The 15853-nt window shown below is 43.9% G+C and overlaps 2 pseudogenes; both read right to left on the reverse strand.

Annotated features, from left to right (window-relative positions):
• Positions 1–1486: 1486 nt before the first annotated feature.
• On the reverse strand, positions 1487–1605 carry LOC148637535 (5S ribosomal RNA; annotated as a pseudogene).
• Positions 1606–2127: 522 nt separating this feature from the next.
• On the reverse strand, positions 2128–2246 carry LOC148637536 (5S ribosomal RNA; annotated as a pseudogene).
• Positions 2247–15853: the final 13607 nt, after the last annotated feature.

The following is a 15853-nucleotide window of genomic DNA, read 5'->3' on the forward strand; positions in this document are numbered from 1 at the left end:
TGCCGGGCTACTTTGGAGCAGAGCTTGGGCGGAGGGGGGGCGGGAAAGCAGACAAAGAGGTGACACCTCAAGGTCTGCACGATCACAGCTCTCCGCCGCCCCAGGCTTCCGCTCGATAAGCTACTGGACACACCCGCCCCTCCTCACACAGACCGTGGAAAAGCCCCCGAGTGGGAGGGCTCTCTCTTCCTCCCAGGAGCTCTTGGACACTAGGCACAGACAGGGCGCGGGGAGCCGCCGCCTGCAAACATGGCTCCAGGCAGGACTCCACTCCGCAGGAGCCGCAGAGCAGAGGAGATGAGGGCAGCTTAGCTCCTGTGCAGAGACCTGAGCTGTTGTTGCTGTGGATGCTGTCTTTTCTGTTCTCGGGGTAGGACATCAGGAAGCACATTGAAGCGCTGCGACATGCACTGTACAGATCCCGCCACTACTGGGCCCGATTTCTCCGGATCGAAACCGGGCGGAAACAGGCCCGTTTCGTTTGTTGCCACGCACACTGTTTGGGGATTCGCCTAGCGCTGTGATCGAACAGACCCACTCACCTCTTAGTGTGGCGGGATCTGCACAGTGGATGTCGCAGCGCATCCTGCTTTCACTTCAATGCATGTCCTGATGTACCCTGGTCTCCCGCGTGACAGGTGGGGATACTTGCCACTATACTAACGAGGAAGACATCGCTCTCTGCTTAGTGTGCAAAACACTTACTTGCAGCATTGTGGGTGCTGTGGTTTAAATGATATTGGTTTGTGAACAGAATACCCCTATCCCAGTACATTGTGCCACATTAAATAAACACACGAGAAAAAGAGATTCAGAACGCAAAGCTGTGTCAGTGTTCTGTGTAAAAAATCTGTTTGAACATCATGGGAGCTGTTTTTAATAAGCTGCTGAGTAAAGAATATTTTAATCTTCCTGCTGTCAGTAGTATTGTGCATATAGTTGACTCTTACCTGAATGAAAACAGGACGTAAAGGAAGGGTTTCAGAATTCAGACAAAGCTTTATTCCCGTGCTTACAGTCTGAGTAATTGGAGACTGCGCTATTCTGTTGCCTATGGTCATATACGGGTTTTTCACATGAAGCCGTATTGAACAGTATTTCTCGCGTTGTGAACTTGTGTATACAGCGGTCCCCCGGGTTCCAGTTAGTACGTAATTACGCATCGATGAAAAACCGGAGGTTTAAAAAAAGATAATTAGCTCACTGATACTTTGATGTAGAGGCTGTGGAAATATCCACGTCGTGGTCTTTAAAATGCATTTGGTTTGAAGGCGTTCTGTGCTTCCGTTGCGAAGATATGGACAAAAGAATATTCGCGCTTGGTCCAAAAAATGTAATATAAACGAAAAAGTAAAGGCTGAGAAAGCATTCACAATGTATTTTATGCACAAAGCAAGTATTCTCGCGATTCTAAGAGGTTTCGTGTAAACGCTACAGGCGTGGCAAAATCGTTTTCAAACTTCAAGCTAACTTTACCCCGATTAAAAGCTTACAGCACCTGGTATTCCGAGGCAGTCTCCCATCCAAGTACTAACCAGGCAAATCCCTGTTTAGCTTCCGAGAACAGACGAGATCAGGCGTGCTCAAGGGGGTGTGGCCGTAAGCGAGAGCAAGGCTCGCTGGCACCCTTCTTAGAGAGGACAGCTCCGTCACCTCTTTTACGACATTGCTTTTTTTCCCTTGCGTTTTTCTCTTCTTCCCACGTTCTCTCTCTTCACTGCCTTCGTCCCCGCTCTATTTCACTTCAGCCTTTCACTCTTGCTTCCTTCCAATGAGGACGGAGCTGCGGGAGAAAGGGCGCTATAGAGGATCGCTGTGGAGAGCTGCTGCTGTGCTTTGACATCTGAGCTCTGTGGAAAACGATCTCAATACAATTCTGAAAAACGCGACTCCCCGAACGCCAGCCGAGCAAGTCTCCACAGCCGAAGCGCTGTGTCTCTTTTCAGCTGGCGATAAACCTTTCCTCGATCCTTTGCGGACTTGTAAAACTGTTCATGATCAGAATAAAAAAAAAGCTCACGCTAATACACAAGCACCCGTGTCTCGCCAGAGCTGACAAATAAACAGACGGACAAGCCGCACTGCACTTGTGAACAGGGGAGTGAGCGGGGATAGGGCGCCTCCTGCGCTTAACAGCACCTGGTATTCCCAGGCGGTTTCCCATCCAAGTACTAACCAGGCCCATCCCTGTTCAGCTTCCAAGATCAGACAAGATCAGGCGTGCTCAAGGGGGTGTGGCCGTAAGCTAGAGCAAAGCTCGCTGGCACCCCACTTATAGAGAGGACAGCTCCGTCACCTCTTTTACGACGCTGCTTTTTTTCCCCTGCGTTTTTCTCTTCTTCCCACGTTCTCTCTTCACTGCCTTCGTCCCCGCTCAATTTCACTTCAGCCTTTCACTCTTGCTTCCTTCCAATGAGGACGGAGCTGCGGGAGAAAGGGCGCTATAGAGGATCGCTGTGGAGAGCTGCTGCTGTGCTTTGACATCTGAGCTCTGTGGGAAACGATTTCAATACAATTCTGAAAAACGCGACTCCCAGAACGCCAGCCGAACAAGTCTTGAAGTGGAAATCTAATAAGTCAATTGATTCTTAAAATGTAGAGAGCTTTGCAAGAAATATATTGGTGCTTTAAGATAATATATTTCAAGGATGTAAATGCTGTGCTACAGTACGTGCAGAATTTTAGAAAACAGTGCATCAACAAAGTACACTGTTTAGGTTACTTTAGAAGATAATGTACCAAAACAATATATGCTTTCTGGGTCGTTAGAATTAGCAGAAAGTAACTGATTAGCTTTGAATAACAAATCTAGTGCTTCTTCCCTCGCTTTTTGATGTAATCTGTTTTCTCTTAGGGAAAGGGGATCTTTTAGAAAGGACAAAGCGCTGAGCTTTTTTACAGCGCAACATCTTTTAAAAACCCTGTACTTCTTGTAACATATTGAGTCTCTGGTTGCACTTTGCGAAGTGGCAGCAGGGCTTGCAATATTGAAATAAAGACCTTACTCAGGTGAGAACTCTCTCTTGTGGCTTCCTTGATAGTTCCATGACAATTTGGGGGCTCGTCCGGGATCAGAAACCTGAACGCGAACGGCTGCTGAAACTCCATCTGGACCCTGACAATTTTAGCAAAATTGGACGAACCTCAGAGGATAAATTGTTTATCCTTCCAGAGACGCGTCTGGAGAATTGGCAGCTGTCTGACGCCAGTAAGTGATCCTTAAAAATTAATAGTTTGAGAAGCAAGCCACAGGGGTGTTCTCACGCGGGTTTGATGAGTCTGGGACTCATATAAAGAACTTATCTTAACACAGACGTGTGGTTTTTGCTCTGCGGAGTAGTTGATGTGATAAGGTTCAAAGTAAGGCACCGATCGGTAAAAATGGGAAATTAAAATTCAAAGATGAAAATGGGACCGAGCAGTCCAGCAAAAGTACATGTACGACAAATTCAGAGAAACAATTATAACCTGGGTTAGAGTAAAAAAAATGTTTTATGTTCATGAACTGTAAAGCTAGGGTAATAGGTGTAAGGGAACTTGCACATAATTTATATATGATAATTAGGGGCCCATAACTATGAAGGATCTTTGTAAGTGAATCAGAATGGACAGAGGAAAGTTGAATTAGGAAAAAGAAGTTTTCTGAAGAAGGGGAAACTTAGAAGAGAAGGAGAAGAACGGAAAGAAAGTGAATTGGAAAACTTATGTAATGGAAAGAGGAATCACAGAAATAATGGGAAGCTTCAAAAAAGACTAGTCTTGAAACTAAAGAACAGCAAGCTGCAGCTAAAGTCATGGCCATGTCTTCTAAAAAGAAAAAGTCTCCACCGAAACTAGAAAGCGGTCCGGAGCCAAAGCCTTTTCACTTGTTCGTGAAATGCCAATGTGCACTTTTACAGGTCCAGAAGGAACTCCAGCATATGTACATTGACATTGGTCTCCTAGTGAATTATTTGCATTAGTTAAGTCTTTTCCTAAATTGCCTGATGACCGTAAAGAATTTCGAAGAAAGGCAAGCCTTGTTCTTGATTGTCTTAAGCCTAATTACAGTGACATAACCTTGTTGCTAGATTATATTGTTCCTAAAGGTTTACAACGTCCTCTAAAAAGGAGGAAGTAGATTGGCGGATATGTAACCCAAATGATGAAGAAGTATCCATCTAAATTAAACCACACGGACATGGAGAGGAAAAGTTAGGCGGCCGCTTCTAAAAAGAGGTAAGGACTCCTCTTTTCTAAAAAGTCCCTTGTTCTCTCCATGTTGCTGTGGTGCTGAAGCAAGTACAACAGAAAAATGAGTTAATGGTGTATGTGTTTTTAGATGCCTGTTTTGTGAAGGTGGGGTAGAAAAAAAGGGATTGCTGAAGGAATAGCGTCTCGCCCTGCCCGTGCGAAACAATCCAGGTGTTGCATCCTGGTACACGACTGCAGTACGGCTGAAGGTAGTAACTAGAACTGTACTCGCAGAAGAGCCGAAAATGGTAACTCGATTCAACTGTGTGTTTAAAGCCAGGATTTGGAACCTGGTCCGTGTTCCCGAATTGTGATAGTTCGTCAGTTTGTCTCGACTGGGGGGTTCCGCGGGGCGCGTGGGAGACATGTAAATGGTTTGGTGTGAAGAAAAAAAAAAGTTTGATTAATCCAAAGTGAAACTTAAAAGAAATATGTCAGACGGAATATAGGCTTAACAGGAATGTAGAAAAGTGTATGAACATTTGGATAAAAATAAACAATATTTAGAGGAATATTTGAGAATTCAACAGAATATCATAGATGAGACGCAAAAATCTCTGATGGAAAAGCTAAAAGCAATGGCTGAACGAAACGAAGTTGTATATGCAGAAAAAGAAACAGCAAAAGAAGAAATAGAACGCCTTAAGAGAGAATCTGGGAGAAGGGTGGGAATTAGTGTGGAGATTTTTGAAAGAGCATTACCCACCGAAAACTGATTAGACAACATGTCAGCAGAAGGAAGTGAGGATGTTTCAGATTTTACAGAAAGGTTTATAGCTTTATGGATAGTATACTCGGGGTTAGCCGATGAGAAGGAAGTGAATGAAGATACTTCCACAGTAATAAAACAAATTTACTTGAGTGGGTTGATCTTGCTGATGATAAAACCTGATGTTGCCAAGAATGTACAACTATGCTTTCCTGATATTACGGACAGCGGAGACAGATTTGATTTAATAACTCGTGAAGCATGCATGCAGAAGTGCGAGCGCTGCAAATGGGGTAAAAAGACTCCCAAGGAGGAGAAAAGGGAGCCGCCAGTTTGTTGAAATTATTGTGCGACTTTAATGTTATACCGAGATATTAAACCCCAAAGACAAAACTACTAATAAGCTGGTGTACAGTTACTAAAAAAAAGGTGTTTTTTGGAGAAATTGTAAGAAAGAGGCTTGATTTCACAATTAAAGAACATGTCAGAAGCTGAAACGAGAGCCGTGCGTGAACTAACAGTTTTAATCTAGTAAACCCCTCTGTAGCCTTCCTAAATTTATCTCAGGATTTAAATAAAAGTGAAATAATCTTACAGTGTGCAGTAACTGGGGGACACAGGAGCACAGCTGTCCTGTTTTTAGACTAAAACAGCATAAAGATGTGATATAAAGTTTTCTAACGGGTAACAGGAGGCTACAGGAGAAGGGGTGCAAGGGTTGTGTTTAAAGCAAATATAAGCTGTCACAGTCTGCTTGGGAAAAGATGTACAGTTTCAACTACTGATGTGGGTGGGGGACACCCCAGACCTATTTTAGGCCCAGACCGCAGCATTTTATAAGGAATTACTGCATGAAATAGCATTTATGTAAACTAACTCAATAGAGTTATGTGATATTGTGATTGTTTTACCTAATTAGGGAATCCATAAGGCCGGGCTTCTCCAAGTATTGGATCTAAAGAGGAAAAAAAGGAGTATAAAACCAACTACATGATAAAGCCAGGGTGAATGCCTTCTCAGAACGAGCTTGTCCAGTGACGTATTGGTTTAAGGGGGGTAGTGCAGTCTAAAGACAAAATTGCCTTGACCCCTGCAGCAGAAACCGTTTTTGATGTTTTGAAACAAGCTTTCTTGCAGACACTGGCCCTGGACTGTATTCCCTCAGACTGATCATCTGTATGTGATCTGTCTGTAAGTGAAAGAAATGGATTGTGAGCCGTTGTGCTGGTGCAGGAGCATGGAGATAGGTATTGTCTGGTGGGTTTATTATTATTCAGGACCCCTTGATGCGGTGGCCAAGGGGCCGTGTTTATGTGTTGTGCAGGCTACCTGCCTGGCTGTATAAACTGTGAATAATCTGGTGTAGAACTAGCAGACCGAATGAAAATATTTAATTGAAACTTGTAAATATGCTAAATGGAAAATTGTAGCAATTTATATAGACTGTATATATACATTTGGTGTATGCCACAATTTTGGATGGCAGTGAAGGAATAGGGATTTCCCCAACATGGAAGGGACTCCAATCAAGAATGCTGGGTTTGTCTCTGAACTGTTAGAAGCTTTGCAGCTACTGACTGAAGTAGCTGTGGTAAAGTATAAATCACATAATAAAGAAATGTTTCCAGTAACTCGAGGGAACAACTTTGCAGATGTAGCTGTCAGGTGCACAGTCCTGGTAGAACAGGAGTCTGAGACCCCTGTGAGACCTCTGTTGGTGAAAAGGGGACAGCTACAGGATATTCAGGCTGAGGCCTCTAAAGCAGAGAAAAGGACATGGTTAGAAAAGAGTGTGGTGCTGCCAGCACACTGGACGCTCTGCATGCCCTCACAGCCTAATGCCCTTTGTAGCTCGACTAATGCACTGTGTCGGACACCTGGGTGTGAGTCAAATGGTGTGCTGGTTACCCAAACCTGGGTGGGGACCGTGTTTGAAGCAGTAGCCACTTATGTGGCATCTCAATGTGATGCTTATCAAAGGAACTCAACTACAGTTCAGGTGCAGGTGCTACAGCTCAAAAGGCCTGCTCCTGAGAAACCTTTCATGCAGTAGTAAATGTTTACAACCTTGGCTGCTAATCTGTTTTCCCAGTGGGTTGCTGTCACTGCCTCTGTGTCTACCAAACACTTGATGATGGAGATAAGCCCTTGGTGGGCACTGCCCTACCGCATGTATTATGATCAAGGGACAGGCTGTGGCTGGATTATTCGGGGTGAGATGGACTGAGATCACCCTCAGTCTGCTAGAACAGTGGAATGAAGGAACAGAAAAGATTGACTAGACATCAGACTGAAGGAACACCATGGGATGCGGGCTGGATCAAACAGAACTGTGTAATAGAGCCTGTTTGATATCATCACAGGCCAATCAACGAAACTTCCTAGAGGGATGAATTTGGCTAATGGATTGTTGAATTTGCTAATTCTCTATTGTAGTATTGTAGGTTGTTAATTGAAGTGGTGCACGGGGCTGGTGAACAGGTGCTGGACACTTGGAGACCTCCAGTAGAGGGAAGACACGACCTGATAACTGGCGAGTGGGTGTGGGTGAGGAAGATATACCCTGCCAGATGTTGCAACCCTGCTGGGAAGGACCATATCAAGTGCAACTGACTACCGACTCTGCCATCTGAGTGACAGGATGAGATCGCTGGATCTACGCATTGCGCTGACACCGAACCACTGCACCAGAGACTGAGTGAACATTATTATATTGTCACTGTTTCTGTGTTTGTTGAGCTTCCTGAGGGGGGGTGACAGTGTACCTGTTAAGTGTAAGGAGTTTTACTTTAATAAATGGGGATATGGAATCAATACTTTATCAGTCAGCCACAAATAATAATCAGAGCTCCTGTTGGGATTGTATTGCTATAAAAGATGCTCATGGGAGTAATCCCCTTTGATAGAGGTGATTATTTAGGTTTATTGGCATGGGTAAATAGCCCTGCTTTTAGTCTGAGTGTAACTCAGATGTATTAGAATGGAAATAACTGTATGCTCCTCGCTATAATCACAGTTTTAGGCCATTCTCTATTAGGGTGATAGACAGCTGTTTAGGTGAGCAAAGACTAAACAGTACTTGTATTCTAGACAATTATTAGCAAATTAGTGACTTAGCAAAGCACATCTATGATGAAGAAAAATATATATCATAATTATAATCCAGATGATTGGGGCATTGGTGCATGGCTACAGTCTGTGCTAGGAACCTGGAGAGGGTCTCTGGTTCAATACATATTTGTGTGTCTGGTATTATTCGTTATAATCATACTGTTAATATCCTGCTTGAAAAACATGTGGACTAAAGCTGCTGCTTCTGTGCTAATTGTACGCCCTGAAGGGATCATGAAGGTCAAAAAATGATTTAATGGGAAAGGTTCTCTTATCTAGTGGCAGAACCTGATGGGTAGAACAATATAGTTTTAAGGGGGGGTTACCCTTGGGAGTGATTCCCCTAGATGCACATTATTATTATGATTTGTTTGTTCATAATAAGATGTTTTGCAGGAACGGGCCAATGAGAAATTTTACAACTTCAGCTAGAATTGTTCTGCAAAATGGCACAGCTGAGGCAGTGCAACAATGTGTAGATTTTTCTAAGAGTTTCTTCTGGTGAAAGACTTCAGGAAAAAGAAGTGGTGTTCACTCAGGTGGAGGGGGCCGTACCACGGCTGCTGACCACTGCGACTGCTGTGAAAGTCACGGAAAGGGTGCCCTGAATTCATGCTTCCCACTGTAAAAAGGTCACAAACGAACTGAGCAACGCGCAGGAGTGATGTCTCCACAGGGATAGATGGGGATCACATGCTTGGGACTGATGTGCCCAGCCTTTTTCCTTTTTATGTGGAAGCCTGTCACCACCCAGAAAGAGGAAGAATCTAAATGCGAAGCCTCTTTGTATACAAACTGGCTGAATGAAACTGATAATGAGGGGGATATGAGTAATTTGTGGTATAAACTTATAAATCATACTGTAAAGTTAAAGAAATTTAATGCATCTTGTTATGTATGTGCTTTAATGCCTCATTCTACAGCCTCACCCATTTCTCTCCTGGTTAGAATCACTGTTTGGGCCAGGGGGAATGTTTTTCTTTAAGTTACTAACACCGATTATAGTAGCTGTGATACTTGTCTTCCTGTTTTTGTGTTGCTGTACGACATATATTATTCCAATGCTTTGAAATATGGTAATGAATATGTTTGCGCATCAGTATGTTCTGATAAGAACGCAAGAATCCGAGGTATGGGAGCCTCCTGGGAGTCCATATTGTAACACCCTCGCCTGGTGGTGAGGAGGAAGCGCCCCCAGGCGCTCGTAGTACCGCTGGGCATGCTGGGAGTGGTAGCCGGGGAGAGTCTGAGGGTCAGCACGATGACCAGCGGCTGACCCTACCTGTGTAAATAATGTCCTGTAAAAGTATAGTGTGTTGTTAGGTAATTACCACCTTAACGATGTGTACGTGTTCCGTCAGTCTCCTCATGTGCGTGTAGATCCTGTGTTTGGTTTTGTGTGGTTGTTAACGAATAAAGCTAATGCTTGTTTGTTAATCGCGTCTCCACTCGTCCTTTGTTCTGAAAAGAACCTGTAAATGCTACAATATTCTTTACTCAGCAGCTTATTAAAAACAGCTCCCGTGATGTTCAAACTGATTTTTTACACAGAACCTGACACAGCTTTGCGTTCTGAATCTCTTTTTCTCGTGCGTTTATTTAATGTTGCACAATGCACTGGGATAGGGGTATTCTGTTCACAAACCAATAGCATTTAAACCACAGCACCCACAATGCTGCAAGTAAGTGTTTTGCACACTAAGCAGAGAGCGATGTCTTCCTCGTTAGTATAGTGGCGAGTATCCCCACCTGTCACGCGGGAGACCGGGGTACATCAGGACGGCCACAACGCAAAGTACTGACCCCTATACGATCACGGCGAGTTACCAATACACACGTGGCAGGGCGGAAAAGGCTGTGCTCTCTTCGTGTGACATAATTCGGAAAAGTCCTGACGTTGCATTTCAACTGAGCCCCAGTATACATCGACCCTTCGACATTCTGAGTGACAACTCTCTTGCGTGTTTTCTCATATTTATGTAGTTTGCTTGCATGATGCCCAGAACAGCGGGGTGGCGCCCTCCCATTCGCTCTAGCAGTTAAGATTCCTGGTTTTTACGTGTCAGTTTTGCCTCCTGCTTTCCAAAAGATCAGCACCGTGTACGAAGGAGCCGCATTAAAACTACTCGAACGTGCAAAACGTGCGAGAAGAGGGGGCGCTTGTTTCCAACCGAAACTTCTCGCGTGTGAGACGAGCTGATCATCGCTGTGGGAGGGTTACTCTGGTAGACAGGGCTGACCTTCGGCAATAGGATTTATAGTCTCCAAGATGATATTTGCACTTTCTGGAGAGGCGATTTTCTCCACTTCAGTAGCCCGATTTCGTCGATTGCGTAGAGAGGGCTTTAGAATGTGGCGCCGCCTTTCCTGCTCCGTCCATGATAGGCGTGCTGGTCTCTGGAGAGAGAGAGCACGGTCCATCAGCGCACTCCAATAAAGGCACTGGAAGCAGTTGAATCGCATTGGCGAAGCTCAGCACTAGGCCGCTACTGTTTCCGTAGTGTAGTGGTTATCACATTCGCCTCACACGCGAAAAGTCCCTGGTTTGAAACCGGGCGGAAACAGGCTTCTTTTGTCGCCACGCACAAAAGGGGATTGGGGATTCGCCTAGCGCTGTGATCGAACAGACCCACTCACCTCTTAGTGTGGGGAGATCTGCACAGTGCATGTCGCAGCGCATCCTGCTTTCACTTCAATGCGCGTCCTGATGTACCCAGTCTCCCGCGTGACAGGTGGGGACAGGTGACAGGTCCTATACTAACGAGGAAGACATCGCTCTCTCCGACCCCCGGCATCGTGTCCCCGACACACCGTGCTGGAAGCCGACACGTGCTGTGATTCCTTTACGGAGCAGAAATGACAACCGAGGAGCCGAGAGATCATTCCAGCATTTCGCGTCTGAACGGAAAACACAAACGACCAACACCGGGGTAAAGTTAGCTTGAAGTTCGAAAACGATTTTGGCACGCCTGTAGCGGTTTCACGAAATCTCTTAGAGTTACAAAAACACTTGCTTTGTGTATAAAATACATTGTGGATGATTTCTCAGCCTTTACTTTTTCGTTTTTATGACATTTTTTTTGACCAAGCACGAATATTCTTTTGTCCATATCTCCGCAATGGAAGCACAGAACGCCTTCAAACCAAAAGCATTTTAAAGACCACGATTTGTGGATATTTCCACAGCCTTTACATCAAACTATCGGTGAGCTAATTATCTTTTTTTAAACCTCCGTTTTTTCATCGATGCGTAATTACGCACGAACTGGAACCCGGGGGACCGCTGTGTGCACACGTTCACAAAGCGAGAAATACTGTTCAATACGGCTTCATGCGAAAAACTCGTATATGACCATAGGAAGCAAAACAGCGCGGTCTCCAATTACCCAGACTGTAAGAACGGGAATAAAGCTTTGTTTGATTTCTGAAACCCTTCCTTTACGTCCTGTTTTCATTCAGGTAAGGGTCAACTATATTCACAATACTACTGACAGCAGGAAGATTAAAATATTCTTTACTCAGCAGCTTATTAAAAACAGCTCCCATGATGTTCATACCGACTTTTTACACAGAACACTGACACAGCTTTGCGTTCTGAATCTCTTTTTCTCTTGCTTTTATTTAATGTGGCACAATGCACTGGGATAGGGGTATTCTGTTCACAAACCAATAGCATTTAAACCACAGCACCCACAATGCTGCAGGTAAGTGTTTTGCACACTAAGCAGGTCATCTGACTATTCCCAGCTTTGTTTTGGGTTATGGAACCTTTCTTTTTTTATGATTTTCTGAAGATAACACTACAGGTAACACACTGGGGTAGGTGGGTCTTCTTCATGGCTCAATAGCATTTCAAATACAGCACCCACACTGCTGAAACCAAGTGTTTTACACACCAGACAGGCCCCCTAACTTTATATAAACTTGCTGTGGCTGTGGCCCCTTTCTTTATTTTGTAATGATTTTCTGAAGATAACACTACAGGTAATATAGTGCCATAGGTGGGTCATCTTCATGGCTAAATAGCATTTCAAATACAGCACCCACACTGCTGAAACCAAGTGTTTTACACACCAGACAGGCCCCCGAACCTCGTACAACCTTGCTGTGGCTGTGGCCCCTTTCTTTAATTTTTTATGATTTTTTGAAGATAACACTACAGGTAATACACTGGGATAGGTGGGTCATCTTCATGACTCAATAGCATTTCAAATACAGCACCCACACTGCTGAAACCAAGTGTTTTACACACCAGACAGGCCCCCTAATTTTATATAACCTTGCTGTGGCTGTGGCCCCTTTCTGTATTTTGTAATGATTTTCTGAAGATAACACTACAGGTAATATAGTGCCATAGGAGGGTCATCTTCATGGCTCAATAGCATTTCAAATACAGCACCCACACTGCTGAAACCAAGTGTTTTACACACCAGACAGCCCCTCGAACCTTGTACAACCTTGCTGTGGCTGTGGCCCCTTTCTTTATTTTGTAATGATTTTCTGAAGATAACACTACGTTCACAAAGCGAGAAATACTGTTCAATACGGCTTCATGCGAAAAACCCGTATATGACTATAGGAAGCAAAACAGCGCGGTCTCCCATTACCCAGACTGTAAGAACGGGAATAAAGCTTTGTTTGATTTCTGAAACCCTTCCTTTACGTCCTGTTTTCATTCAGGTAAGGGTCAACTATATTCGCAATACTACTGACAGCAGGAAGATTAAAATATTCTTTACTCAGCAGCTTATTAAAAACAGCTCCCATGATGTTCATACCGACTTTTTACACAGAACACTGACACAGCTTTGCGTTCTGAATCTCTTTTTCTCTTGCTTTTATTTAATGTGGCACAATGCACTGGGATAGGGGTATTCTGTTCACAAACCAATAGCATTTAAACCACAGCACCCACAATGCTGCAGGTAAGTGTTTTGCACACTAAGCAGGTCATCTGACTATTCCCAGCTTTGTTTTGGGTTATGGAACCTTTCTTTTTTTATGATTTTCTGAAGATAACACTACAGGTAACACACTGGGGTAGGTGGGTCTTCTTCATGGCTCAATAGCATTTCAAATACAGCACCCACACTGCTGAAACCAAGTGTTTTACACACCAGACAGGCCCCCTAACTTTATATAAACTTGCTGTGGCTGTGGCCCCTTTCTTTATTTTGTAATGATTTTCTGAAGATAACACTACAGGTAATATAGTGCCATAGGTGGGTCATCTTCATGGCTAAATAGCATTTCAAATACAGCACCCACACTGCTGAAACCAAGTGTTTTACACACCAGACAGGCCCCCGAACCTCGTACAACCTTGCTGTGGCTGTGGCCCCTTTCTTTAATTTTTTATGATTTTTTGAAGATAACACTACAGGTAATACACTGGGATAGGTGGGTCATCTTCATGACTCAATAGCATTTCAAATACAGCACCCACACTGCTGAAACCAAGTGTTTTACACACCAGACAGGCCCCCTAATTTTATATAACCTTGCTGTGGCTGTGGCCCCTTTCTGTATTTTGTAATGATTTTCTGAAGATAACACTACAGGTAATATAGTGCCATAGGAGGGTCATCTTCATGGCTCAATAGCATTTCAAATACAGCACCCACACTGCTGAAACCAAGTGTTTTACACACCAGACAGCCCCTCGAACCTTGTACAACCTTGCTGTGGCTGTGGCCCCTTTCTTTATTTTGTAATGATTTTCTGAAGATAACACTACGTTCACAAAGCGAGAAATACTGTACAATACGGCTTCATGCGAAAAACCCGTATATGACTATAGGAAGCAAAACAGCGCGGTCTCCCATTACCCAGACTGTAAGAACGGGAATAAAGCTTTGTTTGATTTCTGAAACCCTTCCTTTACGTCCTGTTTTCATTCAGGTAAGGGTCAACTATATTCGCAATACTACTGACAGCAGGAAGATTAAAATATTCTTTACTCAGCAGCTTATTAAAAACAGCTCCCATGATGTTCATACCGACTTTTTACACAGAACACTGACACAGCTTTGCGTTCTGAATCTCTTTTTCTCTTGCTTTTATTTAATGTGGCACAATGCACTGGGATAGGGGTATTCTGTTCACAAACCAATAGCATTTAAACCACAGCACCCACAATGCTGCAGGTAAGTGTTTTGCACACTAAGCAGGTCATCTGACTATTCCCAGCTTTGTTTTGGGTTATGGAACCTTTCTTTTTTTATGATTTTCTGAAGATAACACTACAGGTAACACACTGGGGTAGGTGGGTCTTCTTCATGGCTCAATAGCATTTCAAATACAGCACCCACACTGCTGAAACCAAGTGTTTTACACACCAGACAGGCCCCCTAACTTTATATAACCTTGCTGTGGCTGTGGCCCCTTTCTTTATTTTGTAATGATTTTCTGAAGATAACACTACAGGTAATATAGTGCCATAGGTGGGTCATCTTCATGGCTAAATAGCATTTCAAATACAGCACCCACACTGCTGAAACCAAGTGTTTTACACACCAGACAGGCCCCCGAACCTCGTACAACCTTGCTGTGGCTGTGGCCCCTTTCTTTAATTTTTTATGATTTTTTGAAGATAACACTACAGGTAATACACTGGGATAGGTGGGTCATCTTCATGACTCAATAGCATTTCAAATACAGCACCCACACTGCTGAAACCAAGTGTTTTACACACCAGACAGGCCCCCTAATTTTATATAACCTTGCTGTGGCTGTGGCCCCTTTCTGTATTTTGTAATGATTTTCTGAAGATAACACTACAGGTAATATAGTGCCATAGGAGGGTCATCTTCATGGCTCAATAGCATTTCAAATACAGCACCCACACTGCTGAAACCAAGTGTTTTACACACCAGACAGCCCCCCGAACCTTGTACAACCTTGCTGTGGCTGTGGCCCCTTTCTTTATTTTGTAATGATTTTCTGAAGATAACACTACAGGTAATAATATAGTGCCATAGGTGGGTCGACTTCATGGCTCAATAGCATTTCAAATACAGCAGCCACACTGCTGAAACCAAGTGTTTTACACACCAGACAGGCCCCCGAACCTCATACAACCTTGCTGTGGCTGTGGCCCCTTTCTTTATTTTTTTATGATTTTCTGAAGATAACACTACAGGTAACACAGTGCGATAGGTGGGTAGTCTTCATGGCTCAATAGCATTTCAAATACAACAACCACACTGCTGAAACCAAGTGTTTTACACACCACACAGGTCCCCTAACCTTATACAACCTTTCTGTGGTTGTGGCCCCTTTATTTATTTTTTTAATAAGAATTTTAGTTTTTCAATATGGCACCATAGAGAGGCGGTACATGGGGATTGGGGGGTGCTATTCATGAGTCAATAGCTCTTCAAGCACAACAGCCACAGTGCTGCAACCAGGTGTTTTACACCAGATATTTCCCCTAACCTTATACAACCTCGCTTTGAGTTGTGGAACATTTCTTTATTTTTTAATGTTTTTTTTGACTGTAATCAAGTGTTGTGCTCACTAGGCAGGCCTCCTGACCTTTCACAGTCATGCTTTGTTGTGTGCAACTTTAATTATCTTTTTAGGATTTTTTGAACATGGCAACTTCCACCGAGACGGATGGGGGGTGTGGGGGTGCTCTTCAATAGTTATTTTTATCTATACACACAAACGGATGTAACCAAGACACTCAGAACCTGTCACGCAGGGGCTGACTGCTGAGGATAGGGATCCAATGCGGTGCCCTTGGTAGGGTTGGCGCGAGACGCAGGCGTAGTCGGAGTAAACAGGCAGGGGCCTGAG

This window comes from Lepisosteus platostomus, unplaced genomic scaffold (assembly GCF_059453375.1).
Source record: "Lepisosteus platostomus isolate fLepPlt1 unplaced genomic scaffold, fLepPlt1.hap1 Scaffold_118_H1, whole genome shotgun sequence".
NCBI classification, from domain to species: domain Eukaryota; kingdom Metazoa; phylum Chordata; class Actinopteri; order Semionotiformes; family Lepisosteidae; genus Lepisosteus; species Lepisosteus platostomus.